Source organism: Lampris incognitus, chromosome 7 (genome assembly GCF_029633865.1).
Source record: "Lampris incognitus isolate fLamInc1 chromosome 7, fLamInc1.hap2, whole genome shotgun sequence".
Taxonomy (NCBI): domain Eukaryota; kingdom Metazoa; phylum Chordata; class Actinopteri; order Lampriformes; family Lampridae; genus Lampris; species Lampris incognitus.
In genome coordinates this window covers 62,946,174-62,959,336 of record NC_079217.1, presented here as the reverse complement: position 1 = coordinate 62,959,336, position 13,163 = coordinate 62,946,174, and the positions used below count along the sequence as shown (strand labels likewise).

The following is a 13,163-nucleotide window of genomic DNA, read 5'->3' as shown; positions in this document are numbered from 1 at the left end:
CGCCCCAAACCGCGTGACTTTCGCATATGCGCGCATTAACGGAACTCGCAGGAAGTGACGCAATAATCCGAGGTAGACCGCGCGCGTTATTACGGAGCCCACTGCTTTTCTGGGCGAGACTAGGAAGACCCGCCCCCTACTCTATCTCCGATTGGCTAACCCTATCCCTAACCCTAACCTTAACCTTAACGGAGGCGACGAGTACTAGCCAATCAGAGGCAGAGTTCGCGGAAAACGGGTACGAGTACTGGCCAATCAGAGACAGAGTGCCCAGAAAAGCAGTGGGTTTCATAGTAACGCGGACTGCGCTGAGCGCAGCCCGGGCGGCGCATTTACGAATCCCTACTATGGCTGCGCCACTAAGGTAAATGTAGTATATAATTAAAGTCCTAGATCACTTTGCTTTGCTTTGCACCAGCTGTTTTGTTGTTGTTTTTTTAACATTGAGCAACTTTTTTTTTCACATTTCAGGTGGTTTGTCCAATTTGCACCAAAGAATTCCCACATGATGAGATCACAGTCCATGCTAGCCTATGTAGAGAGAGGTAATCTGGTTTGTCCTGCTGTTTGCATAATACACATTTTTCATAGATTAATGTCTGTATATGGTCTATACCACCTGAACAATGTCTGTGTGTATATATACAGTGTTTAGTGTTTGAGACTATTGTTTCATGTACAGCTTTGAATGTACAGTGACTTCTGCACCAAATGACAATAGTCCAAACTCCAGCATCCAAACCAAAAAGGTAGGTTTTATTAGGATGACCTTTGCATGTGTTTTTCATGGCGCATACATGTTTTGCACCATCATTTACACAGCCAACACGCTCTCAGTTACACAAGACCTAGCCATCACATACTTGCAAACTATTTTAATGTATACAAATTGTGTTTGGTAACTATCTTATATTTCTTCTGTTGTCTTCCTAAGTGTGGAGGATGTGCTGCTCTTCGTTAAACACCAAATTGACACCACAACAGAGTTTAAACTGTGTGTGGACAGAGAAGGCCTTCTTGACAGGGGCATTCTCCAATGGAAAAGGAAAAAAACTATAGAGCTATATAGGAGAGGCAAGCATTGATACAGCAGCACTTAGAAAAGAGTTTCTGACTGGTAAGTTGGCCATGTGTCTGTTTTGTTGCTATATGAAACAAAACCGATAGATCATCTAAATCTGTGTGTTGCTTTTTTTTCTGAGAAATGATTGCGGGTATTGAAAACAGATTCTTCGAAGGAGCTGGGAACCAGGGTAAAAATCCCAAGTACTCTTTGACAGACCTTGATAATGAGAATTTCAGGTTGGTAACATGCACGTTTTTTACACACTGACGTACGTGTACGTGATTTATTTTTTATTTTTTAAATGAGACTTTTTCTACCTTGCACACAGAACTATTGGTGAAATAATGGCAGTCAGCCTTGCACAAGGTGGCCCACCTCCTGCTGTTTTGAAAGAGTAGTGCTACAACTTCCTCTGCACAGGAGAGATTGACTTTCATTCGCTGTCTAAGGAGGATGTGGCTGATCTAGAATCATGTCTACTCATCAGCAGGGTAAGTGCTGTTTGGCATTGTTAAATATTAATTATTTCTATAATGTGTTAATACCTATTGTGTTATTTGCTTCATCTCCACATTGCACGTTTTCAGGTCGAAAATTCTGCAGATATCCAATCTCTGACGATGTACGCTGATGAAATTGTCAGCTGTGGATACACCAGCCAGATCAACCTGGACAGCAAGGAAAGCATCCTTCGGTAAGTGTTAAAACAATACTAACATTTCATTTGAATTTTCATTAATTTTGACAACAAACACCTTAACATATTTCTCACAGTGATACATAATACATAAGATTGACAATCAATTACAAAGAAACCAAACAAAATAGCAACAATATTAACAATTTAAATATTTTTCATTTAAAAAAATTTTTTTCTGTGCTTTTCTTCAAAGAGCAATTGTCCTGCATTCTACAACAAGACTGATTCCAATGCTGCAGCAACTTAGAAAGGGCATGGAACTGTATGGCCTGGTGGGCCAGATGGCTTCAAACCCTGCAGCTTGCCACTCCCTGGTTGTTCCTGGGAAGATCACCAAAGTAAGAATTTTAACCGCCACTTATTTTGTTCTTACATACATTATTTTTGTTCTGTATTGCATTTTCCAGTTTGTATGTCATTAATAGCCCGAGTTTGTACATTTAAATATATTTAGCCAAATCTGCATTCACTCTCTTTATAGCCTGATGCTGATTTCATAATGATGAACTGCCAGCCCCATTTCAGTGAAAAGGGGACATCTAAGGAGAGAGCTGAGAGGAAGATGATCAACTTCCTCCCAAGATTTCTTAGAAGAGCTTGAAATGCCAGGTATGATGTACTGTATAGTATACACATAGCATCATTTAATGTACCAAACGCATAAATGTTCTTGGATTTTTTTTTTAAGACTGAGTTTAAACTGTGTTTCTTAAATTAATGTTATTTGTAAAATATATTCATCACAGATGGGGAGACATACAGTGCAGCTGGCGACACAGAACCTCTTGCAGTGCCACATGTGCTCCAGTGGATGACAGGCCAATCCCACATCCCCATCCTCCCTGATGAAAAGAGACATTTCAAAATAACATGCAACTTTGACCATGAATGCAGGGAAAGGCTTGGAGACCACTCGGTTTGTTATCCAATAGTGAGTGCATGCACTCAGACTGTGACTTTTTCAATACAGCATCTTGGCACTTACACCGACTTTAGAAGAGTCATGAGTGAAGCAGTGCGATATGGTGGTGGATTCCAGAGTTTAACAGCTCTAGCTTTACTCAAAACAAGAAGTGGTTAATATGCCAATGGCTGTTCTATCTGAAAAACAGACAAGAGTTATTGAGTTTTGTTATTCATCATTTATTTGTTGTTCATAATTTTCAATACCTCATACAGGATCTTTTACTTGAATTAGTTGGGGAAAAGCTTCAGAATGTCTGTAAAACAAGGTTCCTGTAACCAGCTAATGTGTCTGTTCATGTTCTAATGTCAGACACCTTGTGCAAGAATTGTATGTACAAGTCACGACCGTGTGACTGAGGATGTTCCAGAGGATCAATACTTCTCTGAAGTTCCTCCAGGGCTCCGTCATCCAGTGGGCATGCAATTTCAGGAACCACAACCGCTCCATTAGAGTCCTCTTGCAGTACGGCACTCTCCCAGTCAATGCCTGGGTCTTGAAGTTCCTACAGATCCAAAAAGAAAAAAAAAACCAACGAGTCAAGACTGTTCTTAAAATATTGCGCTGCTGTGTGTATTTCTTTTATAAAAATAAACAAAACTGTTCCATAAAAGTGTATTTGTTTATACTTAATATAGAAATTAAAACTACTGGTTATTGAACTGTTGCCAAGGATTTTATACCTACAGTATGTCATATGCCTCTCATCACTCAATGCAACCAACAAAGGCATCATGGTTTGTTAGTGAAAATTAACTGCATCATTTACACAAATCATGACAAGCTCATCATTAGACATTATAATAACCATGTTGTCAGGAAAGATATTGGCCAGTGTGTTCCACAGTCCAATTGCTTCTGATAATTGTCTGTCAGAAAACAACATCGGTATCAGCTTGCCACACACTTTCACAACTCATGTTTTTTGTGTGTGTTTTATGTCTTATGTGAACTGTCTTTTTATAATGATGCACCTCAAGTCTTTGCCCTTCGTCTAGATCTTGTAGATGTCCCATACACCACAGCTGTTCGGGAGTGAGACCTCCCTCTGTCCGTAGAGGATGATTATTCCATCCTCCGATGAAGGTGTCGAGGTCGGCCCGGAGTCGAGGGACAAAGATGTAGTGCACACCAAAGAGGTGTACCACATCAGAGATATCAAGCAGACCATCTTCCTCCAGAGAGTGAAGGACATCATGGTGCTTGCTAGTGACTGCAACCCAGATGTCACGCCAAAGTCGCTCTGTTCTAGAATGACATTTGAATTGGTCAACTTCCATTTATACAGCAATTTGTGCTTTCATTGAACAAAACTGCAACAACTACAATAATTGTGCATTCAAAAATTACAAGACTTACAAACAACTAACCTCCGATTGTGTACACTCCTTCCAGAGATAAAGCTTGCTCTTCCTGTTCCCCGCGTGGCAAACATGTAGTGTGCGATGTCCACGTTTTTGACACCCTGATCCCCTCTTACCTCTTGCTCGCTCTGGATACTGGCACAAATATAACGCCATAATATGGGACATCTCTCAAGACACTTGTACAAATTACACCGATGTAAGTTCGTCACGTTGTGACATCAGTAGTAGGCTAGCTTGTAGGCTTACTGGCTTGATATTAGCTGCTAATGTAGCTAGTAGCACTATAGCATTAGTGAAGACAACCAGCCTATACTTTATATTTTCAGCCTAACCCTCATTTCTTGCCCCAGATACAGATTAGATTAAACGTCATTCCCTTAGTATATGTCTGTGATTGGTGGGTGAACAAGTGGCATTCTACTTGTCTTTAGGTCACTGTTACTACTGTCACATTGTCAGTCTGAGGTAAATTCGTGAAAGTGGATACACTCAGCAGTGAACGACCCTACATAGCCCAAGGTAAGTGCCCTTTATTAAAGCAAAATGGAAATGATCTGCAGATGTAGTAGTGAAATAGTTTGTCGCTGTAATTGACAATGATAGTTGTTGAGTTTACACACGATTGAAAGGATCGATTAAGTAATAAATTACCTTGATTAGTAGGCCTACATCTTTGTTGATGGAGACGTCCTCCTCATTTGGAGATGGAGACGTGCTCCTCATTTCGTTGTTCTTAACAAACAGTTGATATACAATTATCTGTATTGTCTGGTTTGGTGTAGGCTACGGTGTTAAAGTAGGCCTATATGTGTATTTTTAAACAAATTAGTAGTTGATGGTGGTGTCATGCTGCGCTAAAACCTATAAAACTGCCTAGTAGCGGTAGTGCGCTCGGACATGAGGCGAAAGTAGAGTTACGCTTAAGCGGTCAGTGAGATAATAAGAGAGAAAACATCCTGCTATTGCGTGTGTTGAAGTAGAAAGTTGAAATGTCTTATGGGGGGGGGGGGGGCAGGTGAATGTGCATTCACTCTCCTATGTTGAGGGTGGCTCTAGAAATCATGGACAATAGCCTAGTCGGTTATAGGCTAGGTTGCCGTCAGTCTGAGGTAGGCTACATTGTCATGAGGTAGTGCTATGAGCAACTGACCTTTCGCAAAGTACCGCCCCAGAACGGTGCTTGTCCAATCCTACCTTAGCAACGGTTTCTATGTGAGGGAGGTCCGTCAAGCTTTCAAACACACAGCAAAATGCTGAAACGGTGTGCCTATGGGATCTTGCAAATCGGATACTAGATATGTGAAAAGTTTGGAGGGGGTGTAATTTTCTTTCCCTTCCCAAAACCCAGAACGAAAGAAGCGCAATGTGGGCAATAGATTTGGCAGTATAGCAGACCCCATGGCCAGCTTAATCCATCCAAAATCAACAAAAATACCTGTCTGCTCCAAGCTGAGCTTGCTACTAGCTATTATTGATAGCTAATACAGCTAGCGTATTATTACTTGTTTCGTGTTATCATGAATGACGCAGGGTTAGTACTGTATAACTGTATAACTGAGTGTTCCTCAGTACGGTGTCTGCAGTGGCTCAATAAACAGCAGCAATAACACAGTCACTGATCTACATCCCCCTTTCTTAGCTCATGCTCATACCATAACAAAACCATGTTGTCAATTATCAATACTTGCTGAATAACATATATTGAACAAACCTTCAAATAACATACATTAAATAACTGTTCAATAATCACAGTGAGAATAATCAAATGCAAAGAAAACAATTTGCCCTTAATGAATAATATGAAAATAGTTATCTTAGCAAAGCATATAGTTATACTTTAACACAAAATGAGGTCTTTTATATGCGAAGATACCTGAAACTAAACCCAAAGACCTCAATGTCAGCTCTTAGCAAATCAGAGAATTAACTTAAATGACATAACCTTCAAAATTTTGAGCTGACAAATTGACTCAATCTTTATACTTAGGATTTGGCTTGCTGACACGACCGTAGCGTGTTGTGTACAGACTTCCAGTTGTCTTAGCAGGTAGCACAGCTGTAGGTGTTTTCATATGTGACTGTTCAGTGTCCAGCGTGTTGTGTGACACTTTTGTCGGAGTGTGCTGGTTGTTAAGTTCATGTCCACTGTCCTGACATTCACTGTCGTCTGGGTAGTGCTGTGCTGGAGCAGGCTCGACAACCGGCAGAATGTGGCGCCTATTTCCCCTGTACAGCTTTCCTTCTGAGTGAATGAGATAGGATCTGGGCTCCTTGCAGATCTCCTTTACCATGCCTGTTCGATTGTAGCCTTGAGGGGTCTGCATTCTGATAACTTGTCCTTCCATCAATGGTTGAAGAGGTCGGCTCGTTCTGTCATAGTACAACTTCTGTGTCAGTCTTTTGTTAAGAAGCTGAGCCTTTACCTCCAGTGGCTTGTACACCTCTAGTTCAAGCAGCTTTCTTGAGACTGGCAAAGTGGTGCGTGTTTGCCTTGACATCAGTCGTTGTGCAGGGGATCCAAGTTTTGTGTCACGTGGTACATTTCTGAGATTTAACAGATTGAGAAAGACATCACTTCCATCTCTATGAGACTTTTCCATGAGCTGTTTTGCACTGCGAACAGCCCTCTCAGCTAAACCGTTAGATTGAGGATACTCTAGGCTGCTCGTGACATGAGTGAAGTCCCAATGTGTAGCAAAGTCCTTAAAGCGCTGACTTGTGAACTGTCTACCATTGTCAGTTATGAGTGTGTGTGGTGCCCCATGAACTGAGAAATGTCGTTTGAGTTTGGTGATGACTGTTGCCGATGTAGCATCACGGAACAGATCAATCTCATACCAGCCTGAATATGAGTCTACTAAAACTAGGTACAGCTGATTACGCCACTCAAAGATGTCTGTTGCTACAGTGGACCAGGGAAGCTCTGGCACCGGGTGTAGCTGGAGTGGTTCTTTCTGCTGATGTGGTTTTGTGCTGTTACACACTGAGCATGACCGTATTTCTTTGTCGATGTCATCTGTCATTGTAAGCCAGAAAACAATCCCCCTTGCTCTCCGTTTAGTTGTTTCTGCACCAGGATGTCCTCTGTGTACAATGCTAGTGTAGTCTTTTTGTAAAGACTTTGGAATGACAGCAAAAATCTGTTCCATGGAGCGCTGGAAGACCTCACTGGCTGAGTTGAGTCCGAAGGGCATTCACAGAAATCTGTAACGACCAAAACTGGTGCTGAAAGTGGTTAACGTTGAGGATTTGTGATCAAGAGGAATCTGCCAAAATGAATTTTTTGCATCTAGAACTGAAAATACAGTTACATTTGACATGTGTGCAGCCACTTCCTCTACAGTGCGCATGGGGTGATGTGGTCTTTTTAGAGCAGAGTTAAGGTCTCCTGGATTTATGCATATTCTGATTTCTTGTTTGTCCTTTTTGTGTGTAGCAACCATTGATGACACCCAATCAATTGGCTCAGATACTGGGGTGATGACACCTAAATCCTGCATTCTGTTCAATTCAGCTTTGACTCTGTCTTTCATAGCATAGGAATGTGATGTGCAGGACGAACAGCAGGTCTCACCTCTGGATCAAGTGCCATGGAGTAAGTCACAGGTAGTTTCCCAAGCTCATCTGAAAAGAGGTCGCTGTATTCAGTGTAAATTTGCTGCGACAGATCATCATCGGTAGGACCTAACTGATGAACATCTTTGCTGAATGAGACAAGTCCCATCTCTCTACATGCAAGCAGACCAAGCAGTGGCAAAACATCCTCATGAACAATGAAGAACGGCAATGTGTGCGTTTGTCCCTCTAGGTGACACTGCAGCCGAACAAGACCAACAGTTTTAATTTTGCTGCCCCCATATGCAACAAGTTTTGTGGGTTTCATATTTACTTCAAATTGATCATTTCTCTCTATCTGGTCAAATGTCCGAATTGACAGGACATTGCACTTAGCACCGGTATCAACTTTCAGCTCAACTGGACTTCCATTTACATGTACAGTAACAAAAGCTTCATCTTTTTCAATTACGTGTACATCAGGTGACTCAACAGTTTTTTGCAGTGTTAGGCCATCAACATAGAATGTATCTTCAGCAATATTATCAACTTGGTCAGGTTCAATCTGGTGAACAGCTCTCCTGAATTTTAGCTTGTTGTGGCCCTGTTGTACAGATCTACAACATCTTTTAAAGTGATTCCATTTTTTGCAGGCGCTGCACTCTTGACCAAAAGCTGGGCATTTGTCTCTCCTGGCCGCATGACTGCCTCTATAGTTGTTGCAGTTAGCAATGCTCTGATTGATTGTCCACTTTGTCTCTATCATGCTTTTTTATTCTCATGAATGTAGGTTGGACTGCATCAACATTTGTAGCATAATGCTGTTGTGAGGTAGTGTCTTGTTGTGCTCTTCCGTCATCTCGTGTATTTGACAGACATAGACTGCTTTGGCTAGCGTCAAGTCACTATCACGCAATAGCACTTTGCTCAGATTGTCATTATTTAAAAAAAAATATTTCTGATTTCTCCCAATTTAGTGGCCAATCGATCCCTATTTTAATTCAAACACCCACCCTCGTACTGCATGCGTTCGCCAACTGCATCTCTCCGGCCTGTAGTCTGGAAGGAGACCGCCTCCCCACTTCCGGAACAAGGCGACTCCGGGCCGATCCACTGCTTTTCCCCCCCACACACCCAGAGACGCAGTCACGTGACGAACACAAGCCGACTCCGCCCCCCTTGCCAAGACAGCGTTGCCAATCATCGCTGCTTCATCGAGTCCGGCCATAGTCGGATCTGACGAGACCGGGGCGCGAACCCCCGGTCCCCAGTGGGCAACTGCATCGACACAAAGCCGACGCTTAGTCCGCTACGCCAGTGTTTCTAAACCGGGAGTCCGCGGACCACTAGTGGTCCGTGGTGTAATTGCAAGGGGTCCGTGAAAATAAAATATCTTTTAAAAAAAGATCCTATGACATTTATAGAAATAGGATTATTTTACTCAAATGTGACTGAGACCTTTATCTACCTAAACTATAAAGGGTAACAGGACTTTTTTCTCTAATTACATCTGTTTCACAAGTGTAATTTATTGTATTTTAATAAGAGATATCGCTCCCGTTTGCATTGTTAAAAGTTACTGCATCAAAATTCTGTTGTTACATATATCTGAAAGTTACTGAATACATATTCTGTTTTGTTACATAGATCTGAAAGTTACTGCATAAGAATTCTGTTTTGTTAACTATATCCAAGTTACAACTGAAAGCTCTTATTTTTGCCCCAAAGAGTGAATAAATGCTCTAATGCAATTTAAAATGCAGTTTCTACTGTTTCTATCAAATTGCAACCCCCCTCCCCCAAGATCAGGTGGAGGGGTCCTCAGGGTAGATCAAAAATACGCAGGGGGTCCAGGACGCCAAAAAGGTTGAGAACCACTTATCTACGCCACCGCGGACCCCAGATTGTCATTATTTAAAATCTGTCCCGAACGAGCTCTTCACATAGATCTCCAAAGCTGCAGCTCTACTTTACTTCTCAAGTCACTGACATATGATTCGATGGACTCGCCAGCCCTCTGACTGCGTGTGTTGAACTTGTGTCTTTCCCAGGGGCGATTCTAGGATCAGAGCTTTAGGGGTGCTGAGCACCCAGAGTGCTGGCCGGCCAGGCAAGATAAATTTGGGGGGGTGGATCAAACCATTTTCGAAGCATGGGGGGTGCTGTATTTTTGTTGTTAAAATATTACGTTTAAACCATATACTGGATATGGTTTTGACATTTCTTCAGCTTATTAAACATGGACATAGAGCAAAAATAAAAAATCTCTTCAATTTTAAGGGTGCTGGGGTTCAATTTAGGGGTGCTGCAGCACCCCCCTAAATGGGCTAGAAACGCCTATGGTCTTCCCATTGTAATGTCGGACCGCGGGCTGCATAATATCTCACCAAACTGTCTTTCAGGCGTCCGGGATCCTGCTTGGACTTGTCCTCCCTCGCCGGGTGCTCTCACTTTTGCCGCATACGCAAAAGACCGCTCGCGTCCAACGGCCTCCGGTCCTGCGCCAGTTTTCACCGATGTTGTGGCGTATTGGATCGAGCACTCGGTGCTCGATTGTATTGGACTGTCACCACTACTGAGTTCTGTAATACACTGGTCGAGCCTAGTAGTGTGTGATGTCTCCGTCAGTAAAGATCAGACTTGTGCCGCATCCTCGTCTCCGTGTACTTATATATATTAGTGATTAAGTTAGTAACCCACGAATAGTAAGCCATCAAAGACGAGAGAGTCGGGCCGCCGACATCCGTCCGCCATGTTGGCTGATTAGCTCCGCAGGCTAGGTGGCTCCGTCGTCCCCGCTAGAAAACATAAAAAGTATCGGCCGAAAAAATGTGCGGGAAAGCTCCAAAATCTTCCGCTTCTGACACCACGTTTCGTGTTCTCAATGAATGACGGCAGGGTTAGTACTCATAACCCGGTTTATTAACCAACACGACGAGGACGCGATAAGACCACATACGGGTACCAGCGGGCACCCAGCACTATCCCCACCCGGTAACCTGTATAACGGAGTGTTCCTCGGTACGGCGTCTGCAGTGGCTCAATAAACATCAGCGATGACGCACTGACTGGTCTACACTGCTGATACTGTTACCCACGCAAAGCGCTGATCTCTTCCTTCATGTTTTGGCGTTTTCCGGCTACTTCCTGGATAGTTCTGAAATGCTTGACGGGCATAGCAACAGTAACTAAGGGGGGCGGGACTTTGCGATGGAAGAGAGGGCTGTGCCACTCAACAGTCAGTATGTCAGCATAGATATGCAGTGGTGCTAGTTGATGGTTTTCATGAATCCTAACGATCGATTAATTTATGGTTATGATTAAATACGTGACCTCGATTAGTGCCGTAACCTAGCGATATATATATATATATTGTAACGTACATTGGTAAGAAGACACGCTGGCCGCTAGTCTGACCCTTTAGTCGAGCGGTTAGCGATGCCTCCTGCGGTGCGGGCGATGCGGGTTCGCGTCCCGGCCGCTGCAGTTTCTGTGGTTGCGTTGTCCCCCCCCAATTCGCTACAATATTTTTTGTGGTAAACAGCTGCTCATGATGGACCAGTTGTCTGGCTGGATATAGGAAACAGTGTCGAAGTAGATTTTGTTTCCTCCTAACTTAAGTAGTAAATATAGCTGCAAGCGGCGATTATTGGGGTCCAAGCAGTATTGCAGCCTCCAATGTGTCCGATCTGTTTCATATTTGGTGCATGGCTTCTGTGTGCCACAAAGAACAAGCCTATCAAGTTTCATGAAGATTGGCCATTCGCACTAGCAGATATTAGCTGCTGAATTTTGATTGGCTGTTTGGCAGCCATTTTGGTAATCCAGCTAATCAGCACTTTAGGTGATGCAGCGAAATGGGCCCAAGTATAAGTATACCATGCGGGCCCGCATGTGCCCAGGGAGTGATGCAGCAGTGCGCGGAGGGTAGACTACTCACCAATCTTACCGTTTAGTTTTGCCACATCTGCACAACCATCTACCTAGGGTTGAAGTGCACGTTGGAGGTGAGGTAGCATAAGAGGCAAACTCTGAGAAGCAGGAGAAGCCACACACACACACAAAGATGCTTTTACACGTATCTCGGGTGTAATAAGTGGTTTTTTGAAAATACATAGTCGCAAATATGACAGTATGACCAACCCAAAACCTGCCCCCCAGTATGTTTTATTAGAAAGACCAACATCTGTCGTCAGTATGACGGGTAAATGGTGCCATATTTGCCAGTTGGCAGAGCTCGAGGTGAGGAATAAGTGAATGGTTGAGAGTAATTAATTACAATATATTTTTTAACATTGAAGAACAACACTGAGTGACTTTGTCCTTGTCCTTACACTGACATTATGAATAACAGAAAGTTTTACCATCGAGCTACACGCACCTTATTTGTATGACGGAGTCGAGCGGGGATGCAAACGGGGTACCGAGCAGAGGTCAAAGTGAGGATGGAGACCAGAGAGGAGGTGGATCTCCAGACTTCCTCCACCCTAACGTGGAGGAGAGCAAGAAGCTATCCTGAGTCAGGGAGGTATAACGCTTACAGAGTAAGTGCAGCGTGGAAGGGTAGCATACAGGGACAGTGGGAGGTTCTACGTTACATGTTTGACTGCAGTACAGGGGGAACACACACGAGTCATGAACAACAGAACCACAAGCAGACCCACTGATTACTGCATGTATGCATTACACAAGCTGACTTGCGATGCCAGCGCAAGACTTACGGAGCTGGGGAAAAACTCCAGGAATACCAACTGTCCTGCCACCCTGTTCCTTGTGCTAAAAAGGAGCATCGATGACAGGGGGTCAAGGCAAATTTAAAAATGAAGCTAACAATTTTAGATATTGTTAGATTGGACTGTATTAATTCTGTCTACCATAGATCTACAGATGTGCCTATGCAGGAGGGATACCTCCTTTACGTCAAGCTGCGGCATGAGCACAATCATCCTGTGCCGATGCCTATGCCCAGCTGCCCGGTAGTGCTTTAACCGGCAAATACCCGAACTTTGCAAAACACCTGGCAGAGGCGTTTGGGAGACGTAACGAGTGGGCACTGTGCTTGCGGTCACACCCGCTAACACGTGGCCACAATACCACCAACTATGTTGAGAGCGCCACGAGGATCGTCAAGGACAAAGTGTTGCACAGGCTGAAGGCATATATAACCTGACCCAGCTGGTGGACTTCACGGTGACACGGTTGGAGGCCTACTACATCAGGCGCCTCACCGATTTCGCCAACAGCCGCGTGGGAAGTCTACAGTCAAGGCCAGTGAGCAATGCACTTTAACTCATGCGGAGAGAACGCACAGATTAAGCACAGGACTGTAGTCAAGGCCCATGCACACCTGTTTACTATTGGTTTTGATTTTAGGGATTTTAACCATCAATATTTATAGTATTTATACCAGTATGTGTGCTGTACTCTACTATATGGTACTATTAATTGTCCCTTGTCTTTCCTAAAAAATAGGAGGACGACAGCAACTTCCTGGTGCCCAGTGCATCAAGC

The 13,163-nt window shown here is 43.4% G+C and overlaps 1 long non-coding RNA gene across 1 annotated transcript; it reads left to right on the top strand.

Annotated features, from left to right (window-relative positions):
• Window positions 1-119: 119 nt before the first annotated feature.
• Window positions 120-3,333, top strand: LOC130115616 (uncharacterized). Its single transcript, XR_008810513.1, has 10 exons — window positions 120-364; window positions 472-545; window positions 683-749; window positions 935-1,117; window positions 1,203-1,302; window positions 1,395-1,557; window positions 1,654-1,760; window positions 1,960-2,104; window positions 2,248-2,375; window positions 2,513-3,333. It is a non-coding gene; the product is annotated as an uncharacterized LOC130115616 (long non-coding RNA).
• The last annotated feature ends 9,830 nt before the right edge of the window (window positions 3,334-13,163 follow it).